This window comes from Cariama cristata, unplaced genomic scaffold, assembly GCF_000690535.1.
Source record: "Cariama cristata isolate BGI_N322 unplaced genomic scaffold, ASM69053v1 scaffold9135, whole genome shotgun sequence".
Classification (NCBI taxonomy): domain Eukaryota; kingdom Metazoa; phylum Chordata; class Aves; order Cariamiformes; family Cariamidae; genus Cariama; species Cariama cristata.
The window spans coordinates 22372-32070 of NW_009615716.1; positions in this window are offsets into that span (position 1 = coordinate 22372).

The following is a 9699-nucleotide window of genomic DNA, read 5'->3' on the forward strand; positions in this document are numbered from 1 at the left end:
AGACCTATATGGAATACGGAGGCAGTAGGTTGCCCATGTTATGGGGAAGAGCTGTAGAGCAGCACAGAGGTATTGCACAGACCCAGCAGGCTGGCACTCCCACTTTAAGCACTGGCACCTTGATTACTGAATGAACTACTCAGAGAATTTACTACCCATCCAAACTTAAGCACCATGAACAGGCAATCTTTCACCTCAGTTCCAAGCACCTGAACAAGTGCTTACCCATCATCAGAACACAGAATTTAAGTGTTGGGAAACAGAGTCGAATGTGGGAGAAGTCAGGAATTCTGCAGTGCCATTTTTACAATGCCTCACTTCCCAGCTCAGAACCACTCTACACTCAGTTATGAATAAACCTCCAGAACAATACAAACTTTTTCAGATTGATCTTTTCTGGCTATTTTTCCTGAGTAGTTGTATTGCTATTTCTTCTACCCTAAAACAAAAGTATACTGCACGAACTAGTCTCACTAGCCTACGTAATTTCTTGTCTTCTTCACATCAAAGCCATGATGGGCATGAATACAACTTCAAGAAAAAAGTATCCAAGGTAAGATGATTTACCATTCATTTTTTAAATGAGCTCGAATAAGCCACCTCCCATGCTGTCAAGTTACCAAAACCAACCTAAAAGAGATTAAGACTCTTGATCTTGCAAAGTCTTCACTCTGAACACAGTAGTTCCAACCCTGTCATCTATGTGCCTTCTTGAGACACTGCAAGGAAACCCATCCTGCTGCAGAACTTGGCTGAGCTGTACGAGTGACTGAGTCTGTCCAGTAGCATGTAGTGTTCCATTATGAGGGAAAAAAATATTTTTAGAGTAAAAAGAGCACCTCTGCCTTACTTTCTCCCATTGCGTTAGCTCAGCACCTTCCCCACTGTTAACTACTGGGCCTCAGCAGGAGTTGGAGTTTTAAGAACTGAGTGCTTGCAGCTGTGGTTCAGGTGTCTTTTGCCCAGTACTGTCTGTAAGCTCTGCAAGAGTCAGACCACCTGTGACTGGAGTTTTGAGTGTCTTTTGGGGCATCCTTTTGGTTGGCTTTTTTTTTTTTAAACAAGTCTTATATTTCCAAGGAACTGAAAACCCTAAGATACTCTTTTCAATAAAGACAAATTGTTTCCTGAAGCACTAACACAACTCAACTCCATGAACACAGGCAAGATGCTGTTTTACTGAAATTTCCTAGAAGTATCAAGATAAGCCTGGTCCTCTATGTGAAATGCTTTTCTGGTTCTCTCCCACCAATAAGCTTCACAGGTCAATTGAAATCCACGGCCTTACTATTCACAAATCATGAAGGACTAGTATAATCAAATGCTTTATCTACATGATCTGCCTTTCACAATTGACTGCCACGCATAAAACACTTACTACAACCTTGATCCACGAACAGTTAAGTTCAGTGAGGTTCTCTTCTCTTACGTACATACAAAGTTAGAGAATTTCATTCTCCAAGACTACTTACTTGCCTTAATCATTTTCTTCTCCCTCTCAGCTTCCCCATGATCAGCTCCAAGCCATCTAATGAGATACTGCCTCCATCTTCCAAAATCAAACAGTAACAAGATACAACATGGCACAACTTGTTTTATGAAGCTCTATTTTGGACACTAGAGCAGAATCAGATGGGCAAGTTAAACAAAATGATCAATTAAACAGTTAAGATCTCATCTTCTCACTTAGTTTCTTCTTCAAGCAATTACAAACTCCTACTAGGTTTGATGAAAATCAAAGTAACAACTGGATCTCTAAAAAAGGCAGTATGACAGCACTTCTAGCACTACAGCCTATAGACTTACTATTGCTACTGCTGCTCAGCAGAATCATGTAGTCAAATACTCCATGTGATATTTCACAAACATTTCAGGTGGTCAGACTTTAACAGAGATTACACCAACTAAGCCAACTGAGTGAAAACACACAGCCAGGTTTAAAGCATGTAACATACTGCATTTATTGTATAAATGAAGAGAAGTTCTTTCCTTGAAACACTATAATAATTTCTTCCAACTATAAGTACTTTAAGGCACATCAGCTTAGTCTCATGTGTAATAACCTTTCTTAAATACAGAACATAATTAAACACATATCTCAGAAGTACCTTCTGACTTAAAAAAATCCGGGTTAATCAAGTTAACAGTTCAGACCTACAAGCGAATTCCCCAGGCAATACTAATTAGAAAGCAAGCATTGGCAGATTTTTATATCAAAGTATTCCCCTGAATAACACATTGCTATATTAAAGCAAGAATTTGTCTGACTGCATTCAAGCTGAAACGTTTAACAACATTCTACCATTTACCAACTTCACAGCTAACTAGTCCAAACAATATTCTAACTCTAGTGATTATCTTAACACCAACACAATAAGGCTCTTTTGAATGAGCCTTACACATACTAAGTCACTCCATATATTCTGTTCTTGTAACATGCCAGATGCCTACAGAAACTAGGCACAGTGCTAGTGAGGCACAGTCAGCTTTCACCATGCGGACCAGGAACAGTAATCATGCGTATGTATAAAAAGCAAGTGCATGTTATTGTTCAAAAAGAAAACTTCTTATGAAAAGCTAACTAATCCTCTAAGCTGAGCATGAGTATTTGATTAATTTGGCTCTGAAGAACAGCTCTCTAAAGGACAAATAGAGATGAAATAGCTTTGTGCTCTCTCCCAACAGACAGATGCACTGTACACGACTTCACGATAATCGAAGCTCAGAAAGAAGTTAAAATTTACAGGTGAACAGGTAGAAAAATTTCAGGCAGTTCGCTCACTCATAGCACAACTCTGGCCACTAAAGATGAAAACCTGCGAAGGTTAGCCCTCTGACCAGGCCCGACCAGAACCATCTTCTCTCCAAAGCAGTGCCTGGTACCCAACTCCAAGAACACCAGGTCTGCAGCTCAGAGAACAGGTTGTAAGCAGACAACCAAACACAAACTGTTCTTTCTAAAGCAACAGCTGTTAACTATGCACACCTTGCTTAACTACACAAGTTTGACATTTAAACAGGTGTGCAAACATCAGAAGGTATGTCTCCTCTACACCTGCAACTTAATTCACTTAAGTCATGTTTCAAGTTACACCACTGCACGAGTCACAGGAACACTACCAAACCCTGTTAGATGAGTCTGGATACACATCAGTACAGCTGTAAGTTTGGCCCCACTGTTTCTAGGGCAGTGTAGAGATTTTTCTGAATGCAATCACTGTGTAACTTGGAAAAAAACTAGTGTCATTCACATAACTTAGTTCACTACCATACTACTAAAGTACCAAGGATTAGTTCTTTTGATAACACTCAAACGAAAAGCAGCAAACAGTGCGCTGACAAACTCAGCAGTAGTTTTCCAGTACAGTTCTTCCATCTATTAACATGGAATTTTTGCATCACAACTCCCACAGTTTGCCGTTTCCCAAAACTTTTCATCAAGTCAAGCTTTACTCTATTGAATCATTCTCAACGAGGCAAAGGCTGCCAGTAGTAGAGGCAGCGAGGTTACCTCCTGGAGAAGTGCACGTGTGCTAGCAATGTGCAGCCAAATAGAGCTCCACATTCTCCCAGTCAGCCATCTAAAGCACTTCCACACCCCTTCCTTGAGGATTCGGATTGGAACTCCAAGATGAACTTCACCTTCAGGCTGGTCACCATAAAGAAAACAGGACCTCCTTGAGAACACGTGGACCCATTTCCAAGGGTGGCAAGTAGAACAAACCGGCAGCTACCCATTCGACAGCTCAGGTACCTGAAACACTCTCAAATTCAAGAGCTGAGAGTGAGTACTGCTTGATGCTAGTGCTTTTACCATACACCACTTAACACACACCTATTCGCAGGAACAATTACTAAGCAAGCCAGGCCCAGGCATCTGACCCACTTCTGCCATACGTAGGCAGTGAAAGACTGGAAGAACTCATGTAACTGATGTTGCCAAAGCAAGTATTACTTCCACTAGAAAGGCCTCCTACAGTAGCGCTCATGGCAGTCTTAATACAGAGCAGGCATTAGCACAACTGCTTACGCTCGGTTTAACCTAAAAACAAGATCTCGTGGTTGCATTTAATAGAAGTGATAGCATTTTTGTTTCCAAATCCTGTACCCTGGAGGCTTTTCCTAAAGCATGCAAACAGAAAAGGCCTTTCCATTTGTTCTCTATTCATGCAACCCCTGTAGAATGGGGAACAGACTCCTGGCTATTTTTCAGTAACAAATACATTAGACAAAGACTGTTTAGAAACACTGCTAAAAGCTCTGTAGCCATGATATTGTTTCGGCATGCTTCAATATTGTCAGGTCATCACTATAGAAATACGCCCCTGCTTTTCAGTAGCCCTGCTGGCAAGTACAACTCAATAAAACAGAGCTGAGTGGAACAGTTAACCTAGAAATACTACTGTCTAATATAGGAATTTTGGTACCACATTTAGTTACTGTGCAAACTCAAAAGAGGCTTCACAGTAAACACACAGCATTGATACGAAGATTACTGAAAAAAAATCAAAACCAGTCACAAGTTAACTAGCACTCTGGCATTTAGACATCTAACTCTAGTGTTAACACCATTAATTCCAAGTGTCACCACAACTCAAGCAGCTATTGTTCTACTGACAAATGGGGAATGGTAAAAGAAATGGATACTTACATTTCTCTCAAAACTGACCAAATATCTTTATAGTCCACAGAAGCTATATGGAAAGCAGTTACTACAGTTCTTGAGTTCTACTTACGTCAATTTACGAGAATTGCTTAACTCTTCTACCCTTTCCTACAGCCCAGCAGCAGGCGGACAGCAAGGTGTGTAGCAGCGAGCAGAAGGCTGGACACACAACTGAACAGCAAGGGACAAAGTGTGATTTCTTGTCCGTGCCACCTCCAAGTCCTGGAAGAGACCTGCTTTGGCTCCACCTGCACTCCAACTACACAAGGAATCGCCAAAAACACTGAGTGTCTTCCTGCTCACAAACCTCTCTGGACAGAGATCACCAGCAGCGGAGGAGTAAGTAGTAATGCAGTCACAAGGGAATACACGCTGCTGAACAGGGGCCAGTATTTATCCAATAAAGTAGGAAGCCAGTTTTGTTTGCATGAAGTCAGGGTGCATCCACGCTTTGGCTCCAGCACCTGGAAGCCACTTGGGTAGTCACTGTATCTAAGAAAGAGGAGAAAGACCCAGTTTAACTCCCCTGCTGTGTTGTTACTGCTGACGCATGAAATCCATCACGATGCCAAAACACCCAAACAATTTCAGGATACCAGAGAGCTCAGCATGCAGGAGGCAGAAGGGCACTACAACTCTCACATCTGGGTTTGGGTTTTTTTTTTTCATCCAGACATTTCATCTCGGCAAAATTCAACAGTTTAACTGCCATGGGGCTCTGCTCCTAGCAGTAGCCCACGAAGACCAAAGATGTAGCAACTTCAAATACATTGGCACAGTCTGGAAACACAATACCAACACCAGGCATACAATACAACTTACTTTTAGTGAGTTTTAATGGCCAAAAGAATCCTTCTATAGTTGTACCCAAACCTTTTTTCATTGTGATAGACTAGAGTATCAGTAACAGCTGCACTGCAGGAAAATTAACATTTTGCTAATTGATGAGAAGTATTAACATTGGAGTATTTCTTTTCAGTTAAGAACAGTATCTACGTAGAACTGAAAAGAGTTAGCGTATGAGTTTAATATGTGATTAGACTTGTATAATACATACTGAATGCCACAGCTACAGCCATGTTGGACAAAGTAATTATATTTGTTCCATTTTCTCCATATTTCAAAGCTTCTAAAATGCTTCAGCTGAAAATGGAATATATCACAAGTGGCTTCTACGGTACCTATTGACAAGCCAAGAAAGCAACGCACTTTGCTTCATTTAATGCAACATATAGCAGAAATTAAGGAAGAATTCAGACTGTACCTACAATTTCGTCACCAGCAAGCATCCTGCAGACACTGATGGGACAGCCTGGGACTACAGCTAGGCAACAGCCTGTTTAACAAAGGACTTGAGGTGCTTCGAGAAGCCTTATTACAGTCTTCAGTGCCAAACTGTTAGTGGTGGTGCTCCTGCCTCACAAAACGAGAAATTCATTCTCACTGGTTTGAGTTTTAAGACCCTACACAGTTCAAAAGTGAACACTGAAGGCTTTTTGCTCATTATCTTTTCTAGCAGAAATTAACTTTTGCCTTATGGAAGACAAGTCTCTGAACTGAGGATTTTATGAATATCAGAAAGCATCTTTTGGGACCTTGCTAATAGATCAAGCCACCAAAGTCTGTTCCAATGAGAAGCTTTTCAACAAGAACATTAAAAGCATACAAACAGAATTTTGCGCTGCTCTGGTCCCTGACCTCCTACTCAGGCCACATACCAAGGTTGAACACAGAGTCCTGATTTGGATGGAAGTCAGACTTGCACCAGGATGCATTACTGAGCCTTGAATATAGGAATATTACACAGAGTAGCAGTTACAACAGCAATTGCAAAGTACTTTGAAAATTCGGAGACAGTTACAAATGTCCTTAAAAGTTATTTCAGTACTTATGTGCTTCCTGGATCAAGAAACCAGAAGTTCCAACTACTTTTGCATCAGCACTAACACATGCAACAAGTGAAGGGCTCAAATCACTGAACTGGTGATTGTTACTGCACGCACTAGAAGGACGTTTCAGTCCAGTACTGTTATACATTCGGTACACGCCACTGATGTCAAGAGTAGATTCCTGTGTTTATAGGAAAGCCACATCCGTAGAACATTCTCACTTTAAGCAAAATAAACCCGTCTTCACTGAGTATATATCTGGAACAGTATTTACGCCATTAGTTTGGCAGTCTCAGAAGTATTGATACAGCATTCAAACCCCTATCATCACACTCCACCTGTATCCCTGTGTTTTTATAAGGCAATGGGCAAGTTTTTTCAAATTATAAAATAAAGACTTCCGAGTCACCTCCCCCACCGTTCAGGTAATCACATAAAATCAGACTTAGTAACAAAGAGCTATAGTTTAAGCAATCAGGCAAACTCAGGTAGCAAAAAAAAAAAAAAAACACCACACACACCACAACATTTCAAGTCAAAACCACCAGACTAGCTGGTACTTCAGCTAAGCAGTTATTTCCATACTGTGCTGATCTGCTAGGTAAGGAGCGTACAAACTACCATAACTGCTCACACTCAACCAAGCCAACAGCAGAAGAGTGAGAGGTTGGAAACGTTAGTGATCCACTGCATTTTGTGTTTCACACCTCAATTAGAAGTAAGAGCCAGTACTTTAAAGAAGTGCAAAGAAAGCCTTTTCCCACAGTACCTTGGAAGGAAGGGGAAAAAAAGACTGGCTGAGATCTCCCTAGAAGCCTGACTACTATTTCACACTGTCTGGAGCCAGGGATGTCCTAGGTTTAGGATGGCTGATAGGAGACTTCAGTCCCCAAATGTAAAATGCCTGAGAGTAGATATAGTTACTGCCTTTAAGTGGCAGAGCGCTACGTACAGAGTGGTTAGAAGTTTTCAGGACATAAATGTTTTGTTTCTTACTGAACTTAAAGTACAGAAATGCTCCTATTAAACAGACACATATTTAAGTTATGTATATTGAACAAGTCAAAACAGGTACTAGTTAGCTTTCATAAGAGCAAACATACTTAATACCACAACGACAGCCATGTTAGACAAAGTAATTATATTTGTGGGTTTTTTTTTTACAGGTTTAAAACTTCTGAAATGCTTCAGCTGAAAATGGAACATCATTTACCTCTTATTGAAAGGTCCAAAGAGTTACACTTAGACGAAGTTTTTCAAACATAGTAGGGATGAAAACCGCTTCTAATGCACGTAGAAGAGATGTGTTCCTAGAGAAGGAATCACTGCTGCTGCAGTGTAATAAAGAATGGAGACAGCCATATAGATGCACACATGAAGGACCAAGCTAAATCCAGCCTACAAAGTTATACAGCACTAGGTTTTGAAATACTTTGTGACAGTTTGAAGAGCACACAAAAAATTTAGCCATTGCTCTACAAGTTCTCATAACCTCACTTATTTACACCAGAAAGCCTGGGGAAAGAGGAAACAGTTCTTCCTTCTACATCCTCACGCCGACACTTTAAGACTTTCGGCAGTGATAGTCCCATCTTGCCATCCACTTGGCTTTTGCAATAGCACTATATACTATTTAGAAGTGGTATTAGGGAATTAACAGTTTTGCTTAACTTGTCCAAAATTAAAAAACATTGGTACTTACCAATTTTTCCCTTTGCTCCCACAAACACAGGAACACACTTTTAACAGTGCCCTCTCCCAAAAAGGTTAAAAAGCTCAAGATGCTTAGAATATATTAAACAAAAAGCAATACCACTGACTTACCTTCTCCCACCCTCCGCACCTCCATTTCCTGCTATGTTTTGCTTAGTTTTGAGCAAGCTATTCCACACTACACTAATTTGGAAAACTTCCTATGAACATTCAAAATTCCCACTGTTGTTCAGAGAATCCTTGATGACTACCAAAAAGGCGACAGTGAGAAGTCACACAATTTACGACAAACTAGTTTATTACCTCCTTCAGTTTAATCTTCCATAAGCCCTTAAGTACAGGTGTTTATCCACTTATAGAGCACCTTGTGCTGTGCCACACTGATGCTTCCTATGGAGACGATACATCTTCAAATCCAATGGCACTGACAAATCCAGAAGATGAACACAGTAAGAAAGGCCCAGGGCAATACAGAACTGCAGTTCCTCAAGAGAAACCCCAATAATCATAAGCAAGTACCTAAACCACCACTCACACTCCACGCAAGGCACCCTTACTCAGATATTGCGAGTTCAAGTCACCTTTGCCTTTGCTCCCACTGGGCTGAGGAAAGAAAGTTAATCCAAGGGATGGAGAAGGCACAACCAAAGCCCATCACCCTTCCAAAAGTCAGATACACCAAAGCTCTCTTTCTATGCAACAGCAAGTTATTACAAAGCAAACTTAATTTCAAAGTGACACTTAAGGAGCCGCAATCCCTAATCAGGCAACGCAAACATCTCCGCTTTCAACTACGCTACCTGCATTCTGCCCTGTCCCTCACCCACCAGTATTCTTCATGACTCAAGTTGTCCTTGTCAGGAGGCAAAGCTGCAAAAAGCTACTGAAAAGCTTGCACAGCCACCCAGGGTCGGCTTCCAGACAGCAAGTTGGAGACAACAGCTCTCAGGTGTTGGTAATAGCGCTATCAGGAACAGGTTCTCAGTAGCAGAGTCACACTCTACTTTTTCATAAGACAAAGCCAGATCAGAACAGAATTCCTTTAGGAAAACCTAACCTACAGATTCTGCCAATCCTCTATTCCCTGCTTTTCTTTCTGTAAAGCAGGAAAAGCACAAATAGTCTATCCACAGAAAATGGTAGAACTCGGCTCATAATTAGTCAAGAAAAAACGAAAATAAATGAAAAAACATCCAATGTTGCTGCCCACATAGAAAAAGCAAGACACAAAGAAAAACTGTCATTTTAACTGCTCCTAAACCATAGACTTTCCCAGACAAGTATACACTAAGTCACAGCTGAGGAGAAAAATGCTGTTTAAGTAAGTCGCTGCACTACCTGGAACATCAGTGTTCTTCCAGAGGATATGCTTTAGAAGTGCTCTTGATAACACACACAATAAACCAGCTAACAGAAATCATCCTTTCAGCA